Consider the following 27,795-nt stretch of genomic DNA (forward strand, 5'->3'; position numbering starts at 1 on the left):
TAGGATTAGGTTAAATTTCATGTGCAAGTGAAGGATCTATGCCTTAAGGCTGACTTATACTAAACCTGATGGTCACAGTTTCAGGGGAACTAAATCTTTATTTCTCCTATGTTGCGCACCAAGGGCCGGCACTCTAGACTTCTGGCTCCCAGTCATTTATCTATCTTGGGTGGAGACCTGTTTCATTCTCTCCTAACTGGGCATTTGAAGGCTGCACAGTTTCCTCCCTTACACTGTGATATCCCCAGTAAGCCAGATAGCCTGGAAGACCAGCACCTGCACTTTCTCTCTGAGCGCTATGACCCATGCATTGCCTATAATGATAAGTCGCAGAGCTTCTTCTAAGCAAGCATACTTATTCTTAAGGTAAAAGCATTACAGAAAAAAAAACATTTAAACAATAAAAGAACCGCCATGCATGCTAAAATGCTTGCTTGAGGGAGCCCTACATCACTTTCCCATACCTTGATTGGTGGCAGATCCTTGTTCTCCCCCATATGGTGGGGGAAGTGGGGGGCAAGACTTGAACCAGTGGTCTCCCATATCCCAGCTACATACCTTAATCACCAGTCTAAAAGTTGGGAGGAAAGTGGTCCTCTTCTTCCTCCCACCTCCACCTGATTAGCCCCAAGCCATTTTGTGTGAGCTCTGAGTCCACTTACTTGATTGGGCCCTGCAGGCGTGTTATGTAGAACACCTGTCTTCCCCTCATTTGGGCATCCCTTTGCGGCTTACGCATGCAGATGCCTAGAGTGAGTTTTTGTAGAGCACATGCACAGAGTTAGCAACATAGGTACCTAGGGAATTTCTGCTGCAAAAGTTTAGATGCCAAGTGAGTTGAGAGGGTTTGTCAGCAGCTGCATGGGGGTATTGTGACTCCCTGCCTGATTCTGGGATTTAGGAACCTACATGCATTTGTTAACAGTCCTTTATCTATTCAGCTTTGTTCCATGATAAAATGCACCATGGAATGTTTCACTGGATGTTGGAAACTCTTGAGAATTGAAGCAAAACAAGAAAAATTCTCATAGCACCCCTGGGAACAGAAGCCATCTACTTTCATGCAGTTCTCGTGCCTATAAATTTCACAAACAGGTAATGTATACAAGAGTTACCTCTCTTAGTACAGAGGCATAAACTGAATACACTTAAATAAAACATACCTGGCCTTCACAATAAATGCAGCATGAGGTTTGAAATGATCTGTAAAAGGATTTCACACACACACACACACACACACACACATACACCCCCAACCAGTACTGCAGTGTAAGCTGTTTGTTTACACCATAAACTAACTAGTAGATAAAAACAAATAAAAAAGCTTGCATTACACTCTCTTCAACAGTCTAATTCCACAAAGAGAGTGAAGTCTAGGGCCCAATTTTAATGGCCAGTTTGACAGACTAAAACAAAACCCAAATAGAAACCCTCCAACAATAATTCGGCAAACCAATCAATGTGCACAGTAACTCCACCAATAGGGGCTGCAGAACTAAGAGGACAATTCTTCCTCCTTACTCAACATCCAAAAAACCCCACATCATCAGACGGCTGAATCTCAATCAAAGCAGCACCCACTCCCCAAACCAAAGCAATAGGAGATTAAAAATTCAAAAACCAGGCAAGATATAACATCAAACCTAAATTCTCTACAACCCTAATCTCTAGCCCAGTGGAATAAACAACCTCACCTACAACAGTGATGCTCGGAGCAGTAAACCAAAACTTAATGTGGGTCACTCGAGAACAGAGAAGCGAACAATAACCTGTGCTGCTAGCAGGTGTTTTGGTAAACTAATCTACTAGGCATGAAAGGGAAATGTGCAAAATTTAGGCAGCCTTCTTCCAAATATAGCATTGGTTTGCATGAGCCAGTTGTGACTAGAGACACACACATACACCGTACATAGCAAACTCAGAGGAAGAGCTATACAGCCCAAGTGATAAAATTGAGCTTGGAACAGATGCTTTCTGCTCCCAAGTCCAAAAGACATGGGGCCAAAAAGCTCATTCCCCAAATGACCTGAAATGACAAAAGAATTTCTATTAAAATTCAATTTGGGGGAAAAAACTGCACACCCCTCAGAGAAATGAAAGACTTGGTTTTGTGTTGTAGCAACCTGCCATGGAATCAGCAATAGGAAATGAGAAGCTTTATCTTGGGTCATCTGTGCAACAAGGTGCTAAATGTAGCGAGACAGTTTGGACTATTTGAAAGTTAGGTAACCTGTGTTCTAGTCCCAGCTTTACCACTGACTCTTTGTGTGATCTTGAGCAAATCATTTAACCTTTGTGAGCCTCAAGTTCTTCATTTATTAAATACAGAGACTAACCTATCCTTTGGGGGCAAAGGGGTCATACAATTGTCCCAGACAGCTACAGGAGAACTCCCCCTTTGCCATCCTGTGAATCCCTTAATGGCAAAAACCTAGTGTTGCAGCTCTTTACCTCCCTCCCCTTGAAGCTTCCAGTCTACAGGAAGTGGGTTGAGTAAAAAGGGAAATGCTTTACTTTAGCTATTCCCAGCTGCCGGAATGGCCCCTCGGCCCAAATTAGACAGTGTTGAAGCAGTTTTTACTTATGCTGGGGGCCTACCTTGTCCCCAGCCGAACCCAGAATAGAGGAAGCCCAGAAGTGGTGTAAAGTCACCTTTCCCTTCACTTCTATTCTAATGCTGAGCTGAGGGAACCCTGTTTGCAAAAGAATTACCAAAATAATCTAGTAACTACAGACTACCCTAGACTTTGAATGTTGCTGTCAGAGCGAAGGCCATAAAACTTCTGGAAAAGAAGGTTGGACATATATATATTCCTGCATTTATTTTCATGTCAGATTTCTGCAGACAGTAGCCAGCTGTATCTCACATGAGGATTTGGCCATCTATGGTTGCATCCACTCTACTACGAAGAGTAAGGAAATTAAAACCACCACCACCACCAGCACCACTGCTTGCGATGGGCAGGAGCGAAGTACTCATCACATGAATCCCTCGCTTTTCGGTTCTCCCTTTAGAGAAGGGGGAAGAAATCCTTTGCATTCCCCCCAGGACTCTGGAGACCTAGATGCTTCTGCATAGCAGATATCTACTTTACTATCCAGTTTGCATGACAGATTCACAGAATCAACAGATGTGTCTTGCAGAACAGATCTGAGCTTCATCAGTCATGGACCTGAAACTCAGAGGCAGGGACTTCTTTCAGTCTCATAATCTCAAATGAGAACAGCTACACCGAGGAGAGGGGAAAGCCTAGGGCTGGAGGAAAAGTTTTTCATCCTCTGCTCTTAAAGGTCTGGCACCTCCAATGGCAGAGTCATTACAGATGGCTCAGATGCTCTAAATAAAGAAAAAGATACATACCATAAGAGTAACTGGAGCAGGCTGCTCTTTACACATGAAGGGCAGAAAAAACAGCTCTTGATGCAGTCATGGAAAAAGAGTTGATACAACCTTTAATAGCCAGCCAGCTCCCCCCCGCTCTCCTGCTGGTAATAGCTCATCTTAAGTGATCTCTCTCCTTACAATGTGTATGATAACACCCATTTTTTCATGTTCTGTGTGTTTATAAATCTCCTCACTGTATTTTCCACTGAATACATCCGATGAAGTGAGCTGTAGCTCACGAAAGCTTATGCTCAAATAAATCAGCTAGTCTCTAAGGTGCCACACGTACTCCTTTTCTTTTTGCGAATACAGACTAACACAGCTGCTACTCTGAAACCTGACAAAAATGATAGGACATTAAACAGCAATGTATACACTCTAGACCATGGCAGGAGACTTTTGAGGTGTATGAAATAGCATAGGCCAATCTCACGAAATAAAAGCCTTAGCCGAGGCCCAGTGAAGTCAATAGGGCTCTTTGCAGTAACTTCACTGAGATCAGACCCCATCAGAGTTTAAATAAAAGTGAATCAGGCATTCTAAAAGCTCATCTGGTAGTATAATAAATGGCGCCATGTGTTTAGCTTCACAGAAAAGTCTGACAGTCCCAACCAGGCATTATTAGAAGAGTGCAACATAATTCTATTTGACCAATGAACAGGTGTGGCTAACGGGACTTTAGAGGGGGAACCTGAGGTGGGGGCTAGATATGCTTAATCTTCCTTAAACTTAAAGCCAAAACCACCCCCTGATAAAAACAAAACAACAGCAAAGGAAAGGAAAGAGCTTCAAGGAGTAAAAAGATAATGCAGGCAGAAGTCAAGCAAGTGAGTGGGGGCTATCCAGTTTATTGCACCCGATACAGCATGTATGATTACCTGCCCTGTGGGCAGTGGTATATGTGTGCCCTCGGTGCAAGGAGCTCCTGGCCCTCAGAGACTGTGTACGGGCTTTGGAGACCAGAGTGGCTGAACTGGAGGAGCTAAGAGAGACAGAGAGGTACATAAATGAGACTTTCCAGGACACAGTAGAACAGTCCCATCCCTGGTCTGACAGCCTCTGTGTTGTTGAGGAGGATGCAAGTCTCAAAGAAGGAGAACATCCAACTGGAGCAGAGGGAAACGATCCCATATTTGGGACCCTCCTTCCAGATAATGTGGTATCCTCTCGCATTGAGGGTACCTCTCCAGGGGAGGGAATTCCAATTATTAGGAAGAGACAGGTACTAGTTATGGGGGATTCAGTCATTAGAAACATAGATAGCTGGGTTTGCGATGACCGGCAGAACCGCATGGTGACTTCCCTGGTGCGAAGGTTGTGGATCTCTTGAGACATCTAGATAGACCAGGGGTGGGCAAACTATAGTCCGCAGGCCAGATCCGGCCCGTCAGGGATTTGGATCTGGCCCGCGGGATTGCCCCCCATGGCCGGCACCACGTCCCTGTGGACCCAGGGGCAGGGGGGTGGGGGGGAGGCAAAGGGTTCTGTGCGTTGCCCTTGCCTCCAGGCACCACCCCCTGCAGCTCCCATTGGCCGGGAATGGGGAACCATGGCCAATGGAAGCCTTGGGGGAGATACCTGGAGGCGTGGCTAGGGCAGCTCGAGGAGCCCTGTGCCCCCGTCCTCTCCCAGAGGCGGCACAGGGATGTGGTGCCAGCCGCTTCCCAGAGGGGGGCAGTGTGGGGCCAGGGCAGGCAGGCAGGTAGGGAGCCTGCCCCGGCCCTGCACACAATTTCCCCACGCCGATGTGTCCCTCGGCCCAAAAAGTTTGCCCACCCCTGATATAGACTTATGTGTAGTGCTGGGGAGGAGCCGGTAGTTGTGGTACATGTAGGTACCAATGACATAGGGAAGGATAGGAGAGAGGTCCCGGAGGCCAAATTTAGGCTGCTAGGTAAGAGATTGAAGTCCAGGACCTCCATGGTAGCATTCTCTGAAATGCTTCCAGTTCTACATGCAGGGCCAGTTAGACAGGCCGAACTGCAGGGTCTCAGTGTGTGGAGGAGACGATGGTGTAGGGAACTGGGGAAACTTTTCGGAAAAGGGGAGCTTATACAGGGAGGATGGGCTCCACCTAAACCAAAATGGAACCAGATTGCTGGCACTTAACATTAAAAAGGCCGTAGAACAGTTTTTAAACTATGGGCTGGGGGAAAGCCGACAGGTGTGGAGGAGCACATGGTTCGGATGTCCCTTAGGGGAGGATCTATTAATTCAGATTCTCTATGTCCTAGTAAGGAGGAGTGGCTGGAAGATGATAAACTACAGGTAGGATCTGATGAGAAACAGGGACCTACTTTAATGAATGAAGCTTTCACAATGATGTCATTGTTTGTTCAGTCTCCTTGGATTTGGAGTAGAAAGCATCATACCTTAAGGCAGTGGTCACCAACCGGTCGATCATGATCAACTGGTCAATCCTAGAGGATCCCCCAGTCGATCACGATCTCTGGTAGTGCAGCGGGGCTGCCACTAAGGTAGGATCCCTGCCTACCCTGGCCCCATGCCACTCCCGGAAGCAGCCAGCGCAGCCCTGGGCGGGAGGGGGAGCCACATGCCCCACCACTGCCGTCAGGGACCCCAGGGACGCGTTGGCTCCTTCCAAGAGCGGTGGGGGGCCACAAATGAAAAAAAGTCCGATTCAGTTATATGACGTAATGGCAGACAGCTAAAAAGTGACACATTTTTAAAGTGCTTATATACCAATGCAAGAAGTCTAAATCATAAGATGGGTGAACTAGAGTGCTTCATATTAAATGAGGATATTGATAGAATAGGCATCACAGAAACTTGGTGGAATGAGGATAATCAATGAATCAATGAGACACAGTAATATCAGTGTACAAAATATATTGGAAGGACAGAACAGGTCATGCTGGTGGGGGAGTGGCACTATATATATGAAAGAAAGTGTAGAATCAAATGAAGTAAAATGAACCAAACTGTACCATAGAATCTCTATGGATAGTAATTCCATGCTCTAATAATAAGAATATAGCAGTGGGCTACATTACTGGTCACCCGACCAGGATGGTGATAGCGACTGAAATGCTCAGGGAGATTAGAGAGATTATTAAAATAAAAAACTCAATAATAATGGGGGATTTCAACTATCCCTATATTGACTGGGTACATGTCACCTCAGGACGGGATGAAGAGATAAAGTTTCTTGACACCTTAAAGGGCTGCTTCTTAGACCAGCTAGTCCTGGAACCCACCAGCAGAGAGGCAATTCTTGATTTAGTCCTAAGTGGAGCACAGGATCTGGTCCAATAGGTGAATATAGCTGAATCACTTGGTAATAGTGACCATAATATCATTAAATTTAACATTGCTGTGGCAAGGAAAACACCACAGCAGCCCAACACTGTAGCATTTAATTTCAGAAAGGGAAACTACACAAAAACGAGGAGGTTAGTTAAACAGAAATTAGAAGGTACAGCGCCAAACGTGAAATTCCTGCAAGCTGCATGGAAACTTTCTAAAGACACCATAATAGAGGCTCAACTGAAAGGTACACCCAAATTAAAAAACATAGCAAGAAAACCAAAAAAGTGCCACTGTGGCTAAACAATAAAGTAAAGGAAGCAGTGAGGCAAAAAGGCATCCTTTAAAACCTGGAAGTTAAATCCTAGTGAGGAAAATAGAAAGGAGCATAAACCGGCAAAGGAAGTGTAAAAATATAATTAAGAAGGGCAAAAAAGAATTTGAAGAACAGCTATTCAAAGACTCAAAAAGTAATAGCAAATTTTTTTAAAAGTACATCAGAAGCAGGAAGCCTGCTAAACAACTAGTGGGGCCACTGGACAATCAAGATGCTAAGGGGGCACTCAAGGATGATAAGGCCATTGCGGAGAAACGAAATGAATTATTTGCATCGGTCTTCACAGCTGAGGACATGAGGGAGATTCCCAAACCTGAGCCATTCTTTTTAGGTGACAAATCTGAGGCAGTATCCCAGATAGAGGTGTCATTAGAGGAGGTTTTGGAACAAATTGATAAACTAAACAGTAATAAGTGACCAGGACCAGATGGTATTCACCCAGGAGTTCTGAAGAAACTCAAATGTAAAATTGCAGAACTATAGTCGGTAACCTATCATTTAAATCAGTTTCTGTACCAAATGATTGGAGGATAGCTAATGTGATGCCAATTTTTAAAAAGGGCTCCAGAGGTGATCCCAGCAATTACAGGCCGTTAAGCCTGACTGCAGTACCGGGCAAACTGGTTGAAACTATAGTCAAGAACAAAATTGTCAGACACATCGATGAACATAATTTGTTGGGGAAGAATCAACATGGTTTTTGTAAAGGGAAATCATGCCTCACCAATCTACTAGAATTCTTTGAGGGGGTCCAAGTATAGCCTCAAGGTTTTCTAATGCAGCTTCACAAAGAAGAGTAACCCAATGCCTTTGTCCACAATCAAATTCTCACAAGACGAATGAAGAGGATATTCAGGGTGGGGTGAGGTAGGGTGTTCCCTCTCTTCACCCCCCCTCCCCAGTTTGTTGTATTCAGGGCATTGCCTCACTGCCATGTTGCACTTGGCCATCTGTGCTCCACGCAGACAGTTTGCTATCTAACTTTGTGTGCCCAGGGCTATGTCTTGTGATCCAAATGAAGAGAAGAACCAGTTGGTCACATGGATTCAAATCTGTACCAGGAGTTAGAATCAAAGATAAGCATTGGGCACAGAGAGAGGAGTGATTGATTGTTGACCCTACTCACTGATCAAGTAGAAGCCAAATGCAGCCAGAGAGGTGTTCTAGAATGGGCAAGGCACCATGTATTCAGTACCTGAGACCAGTCAACTGATAAAGGGTGGAGAGGGGAAAACTCCCTGCATATGAATGCATACCCAAAAGTCATCAGAGGAGATCGGCTGACAAGGCAGCAAACGTGCCAAATAGCCAGACATCTGCCTTATGGCTACCACAAGTAGAGTTTCAATTTTTGTGGGTTTTTTAATGAAGTTCAAATTGGGCAAATTTTTCCCACCAACTACAACCAAATGTTAGAAACCTGGGTGCTTATGAATTAATATTTAGGTATTTGAGTGGAATTAGTCTGATTTTTCAGAAGTGCTGAGGACTTGCAGCTCCTAATCGTGCCGAAATGTAGATTTAAAAGCTTAACTTCGAAACATCCAGCTTTGAAAATGTCGGCCTATGAGAACAATGTTCGAGACTGGATGGATAAGTAAATATAACACAAATTAGTCTTCACAGATTACTCTTTGTGGATATTGTTATAAGAAAATCAAAATGGTTACCCTCCCACAACATGTGCTCTATAATATTGCACCAGAATTGCAAGATTCAGATGTGAGAAAATTCTGATATAGGACATCAAACCGTTCCAGCCTATGATTAGATTAAAGGCCAAGGCCCCGATCCTGAAATGCGCTCTGCATGGGTGGACTCCTGTATTCACGCAGAGTATCACTGACTTCTGCAGGACTCTGTGCAGGCTCTGGGGTTCATCCATGCAGATCTCATTGCAGGATCAGGGCATACATATGGAAAGTTACCCAAAACTGATTTAATAGGAGGTACCTAAGGCTAAAGTGGGTTATTTACCGCTGATCAAAACACACACATGTATACACACCCACCCACCCCATGATGTACCTAATAGACTTTTTGTACATGTAAATGGCGTATCAACAAAAGAAAGTAATTTGGCAATTGTTGAAAAAGATCAATATGGGTAGTGAAGATTTGCATTAGCCACACAAACATATCAATTACTATGAAGACATAGCACCCCTTGCTGAACTTATCTTGTCCATAGAGGATGCAGCAGTACCTTAGACAAAATAATTATTCAAAAATTGATTAGTCTCATGGAGCAAATGTACAATGAGTAGAACATAAAACTCCCAGCATTAAAGCCCCAATAGGGGACAACATGGATTTGTACTCAGCGAGACAGGTAACTAATTAACCACTCAGTACTTGGAAGAAAGCTTGCAGTTTTAAGATTTCTTTCCATAGGCAGAGTAGAACAAAATGATAAGGAAACTGATATTCTAATTCTGCATATCCAACATCCAGACTTCTTTCCTATGTATGTTCAATGTGTACAATACCCTTTCTACTTCTTGAGAGTAAATGATAGCTATGAAAGTTTTTGTTGCAAATGAGATGAGGTTGGTGTCAAACCTCATGTTTGCATTTATATTCCTTCAGCTGCAAACATTAGAAAGTAGGTTATTTATTCACAAACCAATTCTCCTGCTTGAATGATGACATACTGCAGTAAATCCCTGTGAACGGAAAGCCAGTACTTAAACTGCTCATATCTAAAGTTAGCAAAAATCTGCAGGTAGCACTGCAAATGTAGACCATAGACAACTTTTTTTACATAGAAAAAGCTCACCCAAAATGTGTGTTAGTCCAGTGATCCACACTATGCCAAACCGTTAAAACAAATGAGAATTGGAACCTTTACTAAAATGGCTTTGCTCTTTTTAATCAAAGAGATGGAAACTGCAGGTAGCAATTGTACAATATTTACAATTCTTAGTAGTGAGGATAGCTTTTCTGTTTGTCTAAAGTGCCTATTAAAATCCTATTGTCATTCTGATACCTTGATAAGAGAACACTACGGTACAAAAAGCATTAGCAAACTAGATGCTGAGTATTTTACAGACACAATCATTCAGAAAGCACAGCAAAAAAAAAGGTATTGCACTTCCACAGAAAATCTGAAAACAATATTTAAACCCACCAGAAAGTACCATGTATTGCTAAAACAAGAATACCAGGGCTGGTCAGTGGTCCAATGGGAACAATTTTTAAATTTCAAAACTAGACCAAAACACACATCAGCAGAGGGTGTTAACACAATTCAGCAATATTTCCCATCAAGAAATTACAGGGATTGAGGTAAAGTTTCAACTGTTGTGTCCTCTTTGTGATTGGGCAACAGTTTCTGTTAACAGCATCCTACTTGGGGCTGGATTGTGATCTTTGGGGCTAACAGGAAGAAGCAGCTTGACAGAGGCAGTTTTTGCTGAGAAAGGACAGAGGGCAGCTATTGAGATGAAAGACATTCACTAGTCTCCTGCTGTCTGAATGTCGTCAAACACAGTGAACCTCAGGCACAGGGCCAATTCCAGGGGATTCAGAGCTGGCTACAAACCTTTCAAACAGCTCTAATAACTCATGTAGCGGAGGGATAGCATATGTTTAGAAGAAGCTATTTTGTTTCAAGTAATATCACCACACTGCACACAAAGATTTTTCACATCGGTTTCAGCAGATGGCTCCTACTCCTTCTATAACAATCTTTCTTTCCCTTTATTTTTCAAGATTTAGAAATATGAAGTCTCTAGGGGCCAAATGACCTGTACTTACCTGAAATGCTTTATTCGTACAATTGGCAGTCTAGCTGTCAGCTAAGGTAAGTTAGAGCATCAGCAAAAATGGACACACACCAAAAAAATCTGAATAGAAAATGCCATCTACTTTGAAGTCAGGGCAAAAAATATGTATAAATAAATAAAAATGCAGCAATCAGCCACATTAAAATACATGGGGGCTGTACTGAATGCATTTTAAATTTAATGGAATCCTACTGGAAAGTTATGCTGACTGTGACACAAATTTAGACTGATCCTAATGGGCTCCAAGTTCAGCTGTCACTATCAAGCTGACGTTCAGATTTGAATGTTACAGACCTCACTGACACCCCTACACTGCACATTACCTCTGCAAGTTTAAGCGCAGAAGGCCAGATCTTCAGCTGATATAAATCAGTTTAAATCCATTGCAGGCAATGGAGTTATATTCATTTACACCAGATGAAGATCTGGCCTAGAGTTTTCCCAGGTATAACTGGCCTCCCAAAAGGTTTTTTTCCTTCTTGCAACAGAAAGCAGGGACTAGTCAAACAGTATTAAAGCTGGAAAGACTTCAGAATACTTTAAGTAACTTGTTCCATGTTGAATGTACTTCTTCACACTGTTACTGCAAACTAGGTAAGTACTTTCCAAATCATGTAATTAGTTCTGGACTTAAAATTCATCTCCATCATTGGGTGTCCTCGATCCTAGATAACGTTCTCCGATTTCCAGACATTGGCCTGTTTGGATCCTTTCAGATGTGAAGTATGAAGAAAAGTATAGCAGTCACTTATGATAAAGTATTATTGTAGTTGTTGAGAATAAATAGGCCCTCCGAAAATGCAGGCGAAATAGAAAGCTCTCTAGATACTTAGCCCGTGTGCTCGCTTTCCAAAGTATTTTTCTATACTTATACCGGATCACTTTTCTTTTGTGCATTGCATGGCTTATCTTGAAATATGAAAGAGACAAAGATGATAAACTCTTACTTGATGAAGATACTGTACTGATGATAGCAAAGCATTCTTACTATATGTGAGTTCTCTGTTCTCCAAGACGAATAAAGATGGGTCTTTCCCAAAATGCTGGTCAATTTAAGATCCAGATAAGACATTTGTTTTAGGCAAGGCCCACTGAAGTCTATGAAAAAATGTAGAAATAGTTCTAAAAAAATCACTTCTAAGCCAGTTCCATAGGCATCTGCTAGGAGACCATTACTGCACAGTCTCCCTGACTGTCTTGAGCAGGGGGTTGGGCAGTGTTGCTGGGCTGGCTCGCCTTTTTGGGATGGGGTGAGAGTTTTTAAGAGCTCCTAGTCTAAATCTGCACGATCACTCTGAGTCCCTGGATATTGTGACCTAATGGCCTAAGTCAATATGGCTTCTTTCTCCTTCCGGGCTGTGTGGCCCAAAGGCCAAAGTCAATATGGCTGCCCTTCTGCTGGGGTGGGATGGATTTATAGCTGGAGTCAACATAGGCCACCCTGCCCTAATAGGGAGGGCAGCTAACAGCCAGAGTCAATATCTCTGTATGGCCCAGCGAGCAAGGTCAATATGGCTGCTTTCTTCAGCAGGGCTGAGTGGCCTAGTGGCAAGTTGGGGGAGTGGGCCATCACTTAGGGGTGGGTGGCAGCCGGGGCGGGAGACCTGAGCCCTCTCTGCTCCACCAGGTCCCAACTCAGGCCCCTGGCTGTGACAAGCATGCTCAGCACTGAGTTAGCAGGGAATTGGACTAAAACACACCAATGCCACCCAGGACAATGACTAATCCCCCTGTGCGACTTCCTACCCTGGTGCAGTGGTCCAGATGTCTCCAGGCTCCTCAATGTGTGCAGCTCTCAGCAACTTCGATGCTCTTTGGGCGTCCGCAGATGCTTGGGTGTCCACCTGGGTTTCGGCACCTCTGGCTTCTGCTGCCTGGGGCCTCAGCAGTTCCCAGGCTGGTGCCTGCGACATGCATCTTTCCTCCTCGGTGGTCAGACCTCAATGAGCTGATCTCCTCCCTTTCATACCTGGTCTCCAGCCGAAGCATGCCCAGCAGGGCTGAGGGGGCACGGCCTCCTTGGCCCAAAGGGAGGAGTTAACCCCTGCAGTACCAGTGGGGGGCAGTGGGGGCAGGCACACCCCATCACAGGCAGAGACAGGGACTGCTGCTAGGAAAAATAGCATTGTAAATGTCTCAGACACATAGTCCCACCTTGTATTTAGTTTGGACACTCTGGTTACTTTCTTCAGTCCCGAGGAAGAGCTCTGAGACTCTCAAAAGCTTATTCTTTCCACCAACAGAAGTTGGTCCTCACCTACCTTATCTCTCTCATAGACCCCCAAATCAGAATATTGCCTTAACATTGGGGGCAGGAGAAAATAGTGAGCACCTAAATAAATAAATATCACTTATCCAGTGATTTTAGGGTCTGTCTTGATTTTAGGGTCTGTCATCCATTCAAATTTTAAAGGACATCATGCTGGCTTCCAATTTGCTTTTTGGGTACAATTCAAAGTTTTGGCATTGATCCATAAAGCCCTTTATTACAGGACTCCCAACAGTATAATGAAAGCTTGACTTCAGTGAACTCTGAATCAGTCCCTTTGTGCACTGCAGTTATCTGTAACAGAGACTGGTCTCCAGAAGAACAGAACAAGTTCAAGAACCAGAGCACAGTGGAACAGTGACCGGAGGAACCTTTGAAGAGGGCGTGAGCGGCATGAAGGTCTTGCTCTTCTAAAGCTAAAGCTTTGTAAGCAGCACTGAGACACATATTTGCTTCCTATAGTGCCATTTTCCAAGTGGACTGTATTGGCTCAGTTACAGAACTAAAGAGCAGATTTTTATTAAAGCCGGAATACTTCGTAAACATTTCTAGTTGGAAAACCTGTTTTTTTAGAAATGTCTTAGTGGATGTGCAAATCAAAATCAGGGTTCATAAAAATGATTAGAAAGTACTATTGCATACTATTGTGCTGGGGAAGGCTAATAACACATAGTTCTTTTCATTAGTAGATCTCAAGGTGCTTTACAAAGGAGGTCAATATCACCGATGCATTTCACAGATAGGGAAACTGAGGCACAGCAAGGCACTTACCCAAGGTCACCAAGCAGTCCAGTGGCAAATTCAGGAATAGAACACAAGTCACCTGAATCCTGTGCTCTAGCCTCTAGGCCACACCAGAGTTTCATAAAACTGGCATTTGTAACATTGAGGTGTACCCTTAAACACTGGCATTTTGGGTTACTACGGCAATGTCATTCTAGCATTTTATAGCTAATTAAGAGAGAGATTTTCAAAAGCACAAATGTGAGTTAGGCACCCACTGCCCATCAACTTTCAATGGAAGTTGGGTGCCTTGCTGCACTTTGTGCCTTTTTGAAAAATTTCCTCCGAAAGATCATAGCCCCAAGGTGAGGAAGGTATTTTAGTGACTGAGGCATAAACAATAACTTGTCCCAAGTCACACAGTTAGGCATTGGCCTTAGCAGGGAAAGAATCCAAAAAGATTTCTGGCTCCTGGCTCCTTGATCTACCAGTAAGACAACACTTCTTTCCTTTAACATCATGTACATTTCTTTAACCGCATTAGATAAGAGCCAGTTCTTATCATCAATGGCAACTAAATAACTAGCAGATTTTTAGGCTAGTGATGCTGTGCTAGTGGCATGACTGACATATATTTACATATTGTGCTATCCCAGAAAGCAAAGCGTTTTAGGTTGTAAAGAAGCATGGGGAGACCATAGTTTGGGAGTGCTATATTATCAAGAGAAAACAGCACAGCAAAAGCGGTTGACAGTTTTGCATAATGTTGCTTTGTATTATATCAAGCCAGGAAAGACGTCATTCTGACAGGAAGACACAAAATTATTCTAGAATGGTTGTATTAGAAAAAGTGGGGTTAAAAACAGAATGAGGAAACAATGTATCACCAATGTACACACACAAACACAGAGAAAGAGAGAGATACAGGCGGAAGGTTTTGGCACGCTGTATTTAAGTTGTTAGGGTTCCATTGAAGTTAATAAAGCTGTGCTGATTTGCAGCAGCTGAGGAGCCGGCCCAACATACGGTACCGCAGAACTGCGGGAGTCAGAGTCTTCAGAAGTAGAGCACAGAAATCACAGCCCAGGAGGAGGAGGAACTAAGGTGACTTTAGCAAAAAGAAAAGGAGTACTTGTGGCACCTTAGAGACTAACCAATTTATTTGAGCATAAGCTTTCGTGAGCTACAGCTCACTTCATCGGATACATACTGTGGAAACTGCAGAAGACATTATATACACAGAGACCATGAAACAATACCTCCTCCCACCCCACTCTCCTGCTGGTAATAGCTTATCTATAGTGATCACTCTCCTTACAATGTGTATGATAATCAAGTTGGGCCATTTCCAGCACAAATCCAGGTTTTCTCACCCCCCCCCTCCTTTTTCCAAAAACCACACACACAAACTTACTCTCCTGCTGGTAATAGCTTATCCAAAGTGACCACTCTCCTTACAATGACAGGTTTCAGAGTAACAGCCGTGTTAGTCTGTATTCGCAAAAAGAAAAGGAGGACTTGTGGCACCTTAGAGACTAACCAATTTATTTGAGCATAAGCTTTCGTGAGCTACGTGTAGCTACATGTAGCTCACGAAAGCTTATGCTCAAATAAATTGGTTAGTCTCTAAGGTGCCACAAGTACTCCTTTTCTCCTTACAATGTGTATGAAAATCAAGGTGGGCTATTTCCAGCACAAATCCAGGTTTTCTCACCCCCCCTCGCCCCCAAAACACACACACACAAACTCACTCTCCTGCTGGTAATAGCTTATCCAAAGTGACCACTCTCCCTACAATGTGTATGATAATCAAGATGGGCCTAAAGGTGACTTTAGGCCGCCTTTATGCCCTCACAATTCTGGGCTGCTTTAAAGGGTCAAAAGCGCCCCCAGTGTAAGTTAGACAGCCTTCAGGAGCTGCCAAAATTCTGCTAGCCCATCCCTACCTGTCTATGGGAGATTGCAATAATCAGAGTCCCCACAACATTGTACGCTGTAGCCCTACCCCAGCACATCCCTCCTGGCCCTGCCCGCCTCCTGAAATGCTCGCTGTACTGAGGCTTGCAGGGGATAAGGGAGGTCCTCTGGAAAGAGCCTGTTGCTGTCTTCCTTAGGCCTGGTCTACACTAGGAGGTTAGGACGAATTTAGCTGCGTTAGGTCGATTTTATAATGAATGCGTCTACACAATCAATCCTGTTCCGCCAACCTAAAGGGCTCTTAAAATCGACTGCTGTACTCCTCCCCAATGAGGGGAGTAGCGCTAAAATCGACCTTCCTGGGTCGAATTTGGGGTAGTACAGAGGCAGCGCTGTGCAATTCGATGGTACTGGCCTTCGGGAGCTATCCCAGAGGGCTCCAATGTGACCACTCTGAACAGCACTTTCAACTCCCATGCACTAGCCAGGTACACAGGAAAAGCCTATCCAAGACCGCCCCCCCATTCCCCGTCCCCTCCCCTGACTGCCCCTTCCCGAACCCCCAACCCATCCAACCTCCCCTGCTCCTTGTCCCCTAACCGCCCCGTCCCAGAACCCCCTGCTCCTAACTGCATGCTGGGCTGTTTGGACTTGGCTAAATGGGATCATCCCAGAGAATAGCCACATAGGAGGGGGGGATGCTGCACATCCACCCCAAAAGCCGCAGCCCCTCCTTTTAAATGGCAAACACAACCGGCGTTGGTTGCTATGGGAAAGGAGGGCACTGCAGTTTGAAACCATTCCCACATGTTATGAACGCGGAAGAAGCCAACCCCACGTACCCTTTTGCTTACCATGGCTGCCTGCAAACCTAATTCTGTTGCTCAGCCGTGTGTCATGTGTCACCATACCGGCAGGTGCTCAATATAAAAGGCAAAATGCGACCTTGTACCTAAAACACATGTGCTGTCTGCTGTGAATTGCTTGATTCACCATAAAAGAGTCTCTCTTTTGTTCTCAGAAATGTGTCTTCTTAAAAGTCTACTCTCTCTTTCCCCCATCCCCACCCCGCAGCTGCAAATGCTTCTATGCTCCCCACATCAACTCCATCCTTGAGGTTATCTCAGATTAGAAGGTGAAAAAAAAAAAAACCCCACACTCACAATGACATGTTTTCAGAGCTCCCGCACTGATAGGGCACAGCTGAATGCATGGAGGCATTCGGTGGCAGAGGCCAGCAAAGCATACAATGAGCTTGATTAGAACCACAGGAGGAGATGCTGAGGCTAATAGGGAAGGAAACAGACATGATGAGGCATCTGGTGGAGCTGCAGGAAAGGCAACTAGAGTATAGACCACCTGCCCTCCTCACCCAAGTTCCATATCCTCCTCACCCAGATGCTCAAGAATGTGGTGGGGGAGTCTCCAGGCACCCTGCCACTCAACTCCGGAGGATGGCCCAAGCAACAGAAGGCTGTCATTCAAACAGCTTTGATTTGCAGTGTGGCTACAATAAGCAATATGGCCTTCTCCTTCCCTCCTCCCGCACCCCACCCAACCCTGTTATCAAACCCTTTGTACACCTGGACTTCCTGGACTTCCTTTTACTAGTCAGCATTGTCAGTGATCTCAATTTTTTTTTAATTTATTTATTATGAATGGATGAAAGAATGAATGGATTCAGAACAATAGGGACTTCATTTCCTGTGCCAGCTGGGGTTGAAGGGGGGAGGGGGATTGGCTTACAGGGAAGTATATTCACCAAAGGGTGCAGCTTTGCAACAAGGACACACACACACACGTCACACCATAGCCTGGTCAGTCATGAAACTGTTTTTCAAAGCCTCTCTGATGTGCAGTGCGCCTTGGTGTGCTCTTCTAATTGCCCTGGTGTCTGGCTGTTCAAAATTGGCCACCACGTGATCTGCCTCAACCTCCCACCCCACCATAAATGTCTCCCCCTTACTCTCACAGATGTGGAGCACACAGTAAGCAGTAATAACAGTAGGAATATTCCTTTCTCTGAGGTCTAACCTACTCACACTGCGCCAGTGCCCTTTTAAACGCCCAAATGCACATTCTACCACCATTCTGCACTTGCTCAGCCTATAGTTGAACTGCTCCTTACTGCTGTCCAGGCTGCCTGTGTACGGCTTCATGAGCCACGGGAGCAAGGGGCACGCTGGGCCTCCAAGGATAACTACTGGCATTTCAACATGCCCAACAGTAATTTTCTGGTCCGGGAAGAAAGTCCCTTCTTGTAGCTTTTCGAACAGCCCGGAGTTCCGAAAGATGCAAGCGTCATGCGCCTTTCCTGGCCATCTCACACTGATGTCGGTGAAATGGCCCTTGTGACCCACCAGTGCTTGCCACATCATTGAGAAGTACCCCTTGTGGTTTATGTACTCTTTGGCAAGGTGGTCCGATGCCAAGATAGGGATATGGGTTCCGTCTATCGCCCCACCACAGGGAACCCTATTGCAGCAAAACCATCCGCTGTGACCTGCACATTTCCCAGAGTCAGTACCCTTCTTAGCAGAAGGGTATTGATTGCCCTGGCTACTTGGATCACAGCAGCACCCACGGTAGATTTGCCCACTCCGAATTGATTCCTGACTGACTGGTAGCAGTCAGGCATTGCAAGCTTCCACAGGCTATCGCCTCTCGCTTCTCAACTGTCAGGGCAGCTCTCATCTTGGTATTCCTGTGCTTCAGGGCAGGGGAAAGCAACTCACAAAGTTCCATGAAAGTGGCCTTATGCATGTGAAAGTTTTGCAGCCACTGGGAATCATCCCATACCCGCAACACTATGTGGTCTCGCCAGTCTGCTTGTTTGCTGGGCCCAGAATCGGTGTTGAACTGTATCAGCATGCCCCAATGCCGCCACGATATCCCACTTGCCACATCCCGTGCTTTCAGGAGTGTCTGTGTCCATGTCCTCCTCACAATCTTCCTCATGCTGGCGACTCCTAGCTAGGCTCTGCACATACTGCAGGATAATGTGCAAGGTGTTTGCAATGCTCACAAAAGTAGTGTGCAGCTGAGCGGGCTCCAGACTTGCCATGCTATGGCATCTGCACAGATAACCCAGGAAAAAAGGCACAAAATGATTATTTGCCGTTGCTTTCAAGGAGGGAGGCAGGGAGGGGAGACTGACTACATGTACCCAAAACCACCCACAACAATGTTTTTGCCCCATCAGGCATTGGGAGCTTAACCCAGAATTCCAGTGGGCAGCGGGGACTGTGGGATAGCTACCCACAGTGCACCACTCCCTGAGTCTATGCTATCCACGGTATAGAGGACGCACTCCGCCAACCTAATGCACTTAGTGGGGACATGCATGATCGACTGCTATAAAATCAACCTAATTTCGTAGTGTAGACATGCCCTTAGTCTTGCACCAGGGGAAGTTCTCCTCCAGCCAGATCCAAAGATTTTAAAGCCCCTTTATGCATCAGCAGCTCCTTTGTCTAGCACACAGGGGCTGGAGCAAGGATGAGAATCTCACGCAATGTACTCAGCACCACAGAAGCTCAGGCTACTCTTATTAGTGCCTAAATTTAAATTTAGGTACCTAAGTTTGAAAATCCCTGGGCTAATTTTTGTTTGGTCAAGTTCAGAAATGTGAGAAGCGTAAGTCGTTTAAGCATTTATTATCCATGGTGCATAACAGTCAGATATTAAATATTGAATTGTGTGTTATCTGAGGCTGATTAGAAGATGAAAAGCATCTATGGATGATAGTGCATGTTTAACTGAACATTGTCACAAAAGATGACAACTGCTATTTGGGTTGTATCAACAAGAGTACCACAAATAAAACAAGCATGGTAATTAGTTGCTCTTCTTGGTACGGATTGGTTTGCCATCAGACTATTGCATTCAGTTCTGGGCACTTCACGTTAACAGAGAAACGAGAGAGCATTCAGAGCAGAGGAACAAAGAAGAAAAAAGGCACAGAACATGGGTCCTTTGAGGGAAAAGACTGAGGATTTTCATTTGGCAGAAGAAAGATTGAAGGGAGAGATTAACATTTTACTGATGTATAAAAGGATGCTTTAGAGAGGACCAGTGTCAGTTTTTCTCATTAGCAATGAGAATAGATCAAGAATAATGAGCTTCTGCTGCAGCAGGGAAAATTTAAGTTGAGCATAAGTAAAAACTTCATAATCAAGCTGCTAAGGGAGGCTGTGAAATCACTAAAACGTGACGCTATTGAAGTCTAAAACAAACATACATCTGTTAGAGATGATTTAGGACTGGGATGCCCAGATATTGTCACACTGAAAACCGCTTTGGCAACAATAGGTTTACACCTCATTTGTAGGTAAATGTACACACTTGTAAATAAAAAACTAAATGCACACCACCATAGCACTTACCTGCATTTGAAACTCCTTTGAGTACACAGCAATAAGTATTTCCTGTTTATTAACAAAGTGGAAATTTTTCCATAAGGGTAGTTATGTGTGAGATATAAATAAAGTCCTGTATAATGTAATGAAACCTGATTTCTTTTCTACATTAGGATTTCAAATCTAATGCTTCTTATAAAGTTTAATGGAAAGTTTTATCCCTGGTGGATGATTCTACACAATGGTGCAAAGGAACCTATAGCAAGGACAACCATTCTCTTTAATTCTTTAGGCTTTCAGATTACTTTCTGTAGAACCCTATTACATTCTATAGAACTCTTGCATAAGGGAAACTCTTTCTCTTTATGTAGAAAATTCTTGATAATTGAATCACATTGGTGGGAACCTGAAGGAGGGAAAGTTTCAGTCACAGGAAAACTAGATTTGTGAATTTTTTCTAGTTTGTGTTCCTTCAAACTACTACCAAAAAATGTAGGGTAAAAATCAGCCCTGCGTTTTACTGTTGAAATCTTTCAGCCTGAAACTTGTGCTTCAAGCCCTGAAAAAGTGAACAAGATCATAACCACCACCCATCTCCAACCAGCAATAAGTCAACCAATCTGTAGACAAACGCAAGATATCCCAGCAATTCTACATCTATACAGCATATTCACAGTCTATTGTCGCCAACTTGACTGACAGCACATTTAGAGGCAGCCTGTAATTTACACTGTAGAATATTACTTTATTTACCCTATAGAACATGTTTGCCATATATTATCTGTTCTTTCTGTACTGTATTAAACTTAACACATTGTTGGCAAAGCAATTGGCAATAGCAAGCTTATTGGAACAACCCACTCTATCATACAACAAGGCCCTTCACAGCCTCGCTAGTACATCCAGGATGATTTGTGTGTCTGAATTTCTTGCCTTGCACTTCTATCTAGCTCATCTTCACTAGGGAAGTGCCTGATGGTGTCTCGTGAAAATGGATTACTTGCATACAGACTACAAGACGATACTAAACTGCACAGCTATAACTAAATAAGATGCACCTATTAGTTATTTAATCTTTTCTGGAGAATTTATGAGCTAGGCTGAAAAAATTCTCCAAGGTGACACAGAAATCCCAGTGATTTTTAAGGAAAAATATTGGTCCTGGATTTGCCAATACTTGGCAGTCCCCATCCTCCTTCTCCTGCCCTGTAGAGCTCCTGACACCATTGGCTTTAACAGTTCCAGCTTCTAGCAGCCAGTTGATATTTTATTTACACCTCAGCAGGCTTTGTGTGCATCCCTGTCAATCACCATTAGAGTAGCAACATGCAAAGCAAGAGGAATAAAAGCTAGTTATCAGGAGCTGGGACTAACTATGACAACCAAGGTAGAATCTCTGGTCACCAAAGGCTGAGAGGTTGAGGAGAAGAAAGCGTAACTGGTGGGAAAATGGAAGGAGAATGTTTGTTTGTCTTTTAGTTTTTATTTCTGTGACCTCTGCTGCCTCCTGTAGAAAAGATGGAAACTGTGTGAAACAAAACCAACAAGAATTTGTGACGGCACTCCGAACTAGACTTGCGCCCCCAGTTAAAAGCTGAGCGTGAAACTAGATGGCAGATGCAACTCTGCCAAAACACTGCTGCACTTCTGAAAATCAGGCCACATAGTCCCCAATTCAGTTAAGTACCAAAGCATATGACTAGCTAAGCATATGAGGAGTCATATGGGCTTTGGGAATGGCAGAATATAATATGGGGCCCTGAAGCTTAATGTGTGCAATAATAATACCTAATGATCAAAACAATGCTCTTATGGTGTGGCATATTGACCTCAGGAGTTCCAAAGTCTGTACTGATTAATCAATCACCATAATACTCACCATGTGTGTGGTATTACACCTATTGTTTGTTGGGTAGATTGGCGCACAGGTAAATTGAATGAATTCCCCATGTTCTTATACAGTTAGAGGAAGAATCAGGGATAAATCCCAGGAGTTCTTATTTCAAGGTCCCTATTTTAACCACTAAAAACTTTTCTTCTCCATTTAGGTTGTCTGAGCGTGACCATTATTGTTCCCAGATTTCTGTGCTAACAGGGAAAGAAGGAACTTGTAAGTTTTGTATCTGTCTGGTTCTCATTTTTACATCCCTTTGATATGATTAGATGAGAAAACTCAAATCAACTGCTACTGCCATGTCGTTTATTTTGAACCCCATGGGAGCTGTATTTCTCTGGATCAAATCCCAGAAATGCAACTATTTCCTATTCAAATCAAACCAGAATCTGATGACCTGTATTTTGCTCATATGTCTAAGTAATAACTCTTTCATCTCAAATTAAATCAGCAGTTTGACTGAACCTCCACTGCAGTATGATTGTACTTGTACAAAGTAACCCGTACAAAAAATTCTACACTGAAGTGGCCAGATTCCTTCTCATCTTATACATATATCAGGAGTGTGTTAGGAGAAACAAGCTAATTACTTAGAGCTGGTTAAAATGTTTCTATTGAAACGTTGCCAAAAATTGCCTTTTTTCCCCACCCAAAATTGGAGTGTCCATGAATTTTTTATTTAATTCAAAATGGAACTAAATGAAAAACCAGAAAATGTTAGCAAAATGTTTTGAAAAACACCCTCAAAACTTTTCAGTTCTTTTGGTGTTTTGTGTAGAAAATACTTACCATTTCCTATCAGAAGTAGCAGTTACACATATTGACCCTTCATAACTGTTAGTTTCCCCATATATATGGCAGAGGGGCATTGCTGGCACATATCACATATTCAGTGTCCCCTGAATAGATATGTGGACACAGTTGGCAAACAAAGCCCGTTGCCAACTGTGCCCACATATCTATTCAGGGGACATCATCATAGAGCCTAATCACATCAGCCATGCTATCAGAGGCTCATTCACCTGCACATCCACCAATGTGATAAATGCCATCATGTGCCAGCAATGCCCCTCTGCCATGTACATTGGTCAAACTGGACAGTCTCTACGTAAAAGAATAAATGGACACAAATCAGACGTCAAGAATTATAACATTCAAAAACCAGTCGGAGAACACTTCAATCTCTCTGGTCAGTCAATTACAGACCTAAAAGTGGCAATTCTTCAACAAAAAACTTCAAGAACAGACTCCAATGAGAGACTGCTGATTTGGAATTAATTTGCAAACTGGATACAATTAACTTAGGCTTGAATAAAGACTGGGAGTGGATGTGTCATTACACAAAGTAAAACTATTTCCCCATGTTTATTCCCCCCCCACACACACACACACGCACACACACAGTTCCTCAGATGTTCTTGTTAACTGCTGGAAATGGCCCACCTTGATTATCACTTCAAAAGGTTTTCTCTCCCCCCACCCCACTATCCTGCTGGTAATAGCTCGCCTTACCTGATCACTCTTGTTACAGTGTGTATGGTAACACCCATTGTTTCATGTTCTCTGTGTATATAAATCTCCCCCTGTATTTTCCACTGCATGCATCCGATGAAGTGAGCTGTAGCTCACGAAAGCTTATGCTCAAACAAATTTGTTAGTCTCTAAGGTGCCACAAGTACTCCTTTTCTGTTTTGGAGAAATATGTGATTCTCCAAATCACACATTTCACACAAAATCCTTCCTACTGTGGAAAATTGGGCCACATTCCAGCGCTTTCAGCTAGGAATTTATTTTAAAGGCAAATTTTCAAAAGGTGCTGAAATCAACAGAAGCCATAGGTTCTCAACATCTATCACTGACCTGATTTTCAATTAGGCCATGCAAAATTCAGATTCAAACCTGTACCTGAACTTCTGAAAAATCAGCCTACTAATAACTAAAAAGCTGTTTAGAAATCTAATCCAAACCTAAATCTTTGCAATTTAGGCCCATTTCTAAAGGTGATTGATTGTAAAATAGTCATTAAAGTTGCTTGAAATGGAAAACCTTCCAAGGAGATGGTTTGTTTGGATACTGTATCCATAACTAACTTGGCAACCATTAGGATTCTTTAATGTGGTGGTGGAGAAAGGCATGACAGGACCCAATGGCTGGAAGTTAAAGCCAGACAAATTAAAATAAAAAATAAGGCATCAACTTTTAACAGTGAGGGTGCTTAACTATTGGAACAAATTACCAGGGGAAGTGGTGAAGTCTCTATCTCGATGTTTTTTCTCGCAGATAGTCTTTAGCCAACACAAGTTATTGGGCGCAATGTTGGAGTAACTGGATGAACTGGTATGACCTGTGTTATAAAGGAGGTCAGACTAGATGATTTAATGGTCCCTTCTATTCAACAATCTATGACTGTTTACAACTGGGTACCCTTTTCCTTTAAAAAAATAAAAACCAATCAGCAGCTGGTGGCTAGAGTTCAGCTATGTAGGTGATTAATCGCATCCCATATCTGCCCAACAAGTAACATGGTACATGTACTGGTCTGAACGGTCATGTTTCCTATCCGCACACACATAAGTTTGATGTTAATGCTCATTCCCATAACATACTTTCTTCTTTTTCCTTCATGCTTGAGTTCAGACCCCGCCCCCACATGTCTAAGTGAAATGCTATTATTTTAAAATCCTTCCGTTCTCTTGAAATAGATATGTGAGAAACATGCCCGTGCATAATTTATAAATTTGTTCTTGCAGCCTTCAAATGCTATATATTGAGCTATCCAGAAGACACCCGTATGTACAGGAATCATGGTTCTTACAGAGTTTGATTTTGCCTAGCTTTCAGATTAAGAGTTCATAAGGATGAAGTAATAGGATTAGCAAAAAACTTCATGCAATTGAACTGGTAGGAATTATAGATAACCTAGTAATTTCATTATTATGTGATCTGCTCATATGCAATAGAACCCCCTGCTTCACACTGTTCACTGTCCTAAACCTTGTACATTTCCTCATGAAGAAGAACGTCTTTGCTGATGTCTGTTGCAAGTCTTTTCTCAATAGACTTTATTTCAGTATCAATTTTATCATTGGTTTCAGTGGGACCAGAATTTTATATGAAGGGCCCAATCCTGTAAAGTGTTGAATACTTGGGGGATGCTAGTGCCCACCATTCCCATTTAACCCAGTGGGTGTGGAGGTCACTCAACTTCTTGAAGGTTCAAGTCTTTAGCATATAGGGCTTTACCTAAGCACCAGAATTGATTTAAGTCTTATACACAACAATGTATAGCTTGTGTTACTATCAAAAGATCATAATACTAGTATCTTTTATTGGACCATCTTCTGTTGGTGAAAGAGACACACTTCCAAGCTTATTGAGAGCTCTGTGTAAACTCAAAAATGCATCTCTTTCTCTAAAAGAAGTTGGTCCAATAAAAGATATTTCCTCACCCACCTTGTCTCTCTAATATTCTTGGATATTTGGGGGAATTTGGATATTCTGGAGAATTCCGCACCAAAAAATTAAAAATTCTGAGCACAATATTTTAAAATTCTGCAAAATTCTGCATATTTTATTTGTCAAAATAACAGACTATAATCACACCAGTTACAATTATTTTGGTAACTTATTTCAAAATACCTGTTAGCAGCTATGTTTGTGACAATACAGACAACAATACAGACAATAAAATTTTCCCCCAGGAGTAGAGAGTTAAAGAAACCCCTACAACAACCCAGTTCTTATTTTTTTGCCCTCTCCCCTCCAGAGCCCAGCTGCAGGGTGCCCCCTCAGCCCAGACTCTCACACTCCCTACCCCCTAGAGCTCAAAGGGATCCAGAGAGAGAAACAGCCTAATGCTGGGTCCTGGGTTTATATGCCAAGTGACAGAGAACGTGCTCTTTTTTGTAGGAAAAATAAACTTGTCAAAATGATTCTCTCCACTGGAATGCTACCATGATGGGTACAAGCTACCCTTGATAGCTAGAAGAGAAAGAGTAGAGAAGAGGTGGTAGTTGTGGCAAAAAGTATTTATACAACCAGTACAACCCCATGTTAAGCTGGTTGATAAAGCACCTCTCTTAAATAATCTAGTAAAGCATTTCTATTGAGTAGTCCTTTTCTATACTGAGGACGATAGTACGTTTATAACCCTTTAGTTTTTTAGGGGCATAATAGAACAGCCAGCTATGCAGTGTTGGGATCTTGACTAGCTTTAAGCTAAGCTTTGGATTTGGTTTTGAGGCCAAGTCAGGGCTATAGTTTGGATTCAGATTCTATGGAGAGGGGGAAAAAAAAAAGACTTTTGTATTCATGGGTCAAAGTCCCATGAGAATTATGGTTTTGACCTGGAATGCATCCCTGCAAGGATGGATTCTATCTGGAAAGTTCAGATATGAATCACCTTGTTGAAGGGTTTTGGATTCATGGTTCCAGGTCTATCTTGACCTGCTAATTTCCTGTTGATTTGCTGTACATGTAAACTCTCATCCTTCAAAAGCCTGTTCGTCCGCTGCGTACCAGATGTTTGTCTGTTTGATGAGGAAAAGTTCTATGAGTCAGCTGTAATTACCTTCTTGTTAATAGACTCCTGGAGATTCTAACATGAAATCTTTAATAAAAAATAACTATGGACTTGTGCAATCTTGTTAACGAAGACAAAGTGGCCAGAGACTGTGTCCTGGGCTAAAAGAAGAGAACAATCTGTTTGCACAATTGGCTGAAAAAGCACTAAAATCTCTCAAACTTTATTTAAAATTAAACTTCTAACTCTTTCAGTCATATGAATCAACAACTCAGTCTTTCTTCCATCTCATATCATATATGTTCACCTGACATGTAAATTAGTGAAAGGTTGATACCCACAGAAAGATTATACTCTTTTGGCTAATGAGAAGAGTTCCACTTTGGAATATTTCCCACTTCAGTTAGAATCATTATTACAAAGAACAGATAAAATGTCCTATTTCCTCCTTATGTTAATTTTTGTCATAAGGATCATAATGCCAGCTGTCATCTGCCAGGTACAGAAATATATTACTGTCACTCACAATGGAACCTTGACTTTTCACTATTTGATTGGTTTGCCTTTATTATTTAAATGGCTAATCAAAATGTGCAATATCAAAAGTAGCGATGGGGGAATGACAAAAGGAGTCATGAAAGAAATGTCATCACGGAGTTATAGCTGATTTAGAATAAATTAATGCAAAACACTGGCATAAATTCAAGGCTGAGGTTGTGCAGTGAAACTGTGCGGCTTAGTGATGCAGAAACATTTTCTCCTTAAAATTAAAAAGAATTGGCTTCCACTGTGCTCATCCTTCTTGTGAGCAGTGAAGCTGTGGGAAAGTGAATTGCAAGAAGCTGTAATTTTTCACAAAAAGAAAAGGAGTACTTGTGGCACCTTAGAGACTAACCAATTTATTTGAGCATAAGCTTTCGTGAGCTACAGCTCACTTCATTGGATGCATAAAGTGGAAAATACAGTAAGGAGATTTATATACACACAGACCATGCAAAAATGGATGTTTACCATACACATTGTAAGGAGAGTGATCACTTAAGATGAGCTATTACCAGCAGGAGAGTGGGGTGGGGGACAGAAAACCTTTTGAAGTGATAATCAAGGTGGGCCATTTCCAGGAGTTAACAAGAACGTCTGAGGAACGGGGTGGGGGGGGTGGGGGGGGGAGGAGAGGAATAAACAAGGGGAAATAGTTTTACTTTGTATAATGACTTAACCACTCCCAGTCTCTATTCAAGCCTAAGTTAATTCACCTACTACAGGACAGGCCCAACAAAGAAAATAACAGAACGCCACTAGCCATCACCTTCAGCCCCCAACTAAAACCCCTCC

The sequence above is a fragment of the Lepidochelys olivacea genome (genome assembly GCF_965140295.1).
Source record: "Lepidochelys olivacea isolate rLepOli2 genome assembly, chromosome: 1".
NCBI classification, from domain to species: domain Eukaryota; kingdom Metazoa; phylum Chordata; order Testudines; family Cheloniidae; genus Lepidochelys; species Lepidochelys olivacea.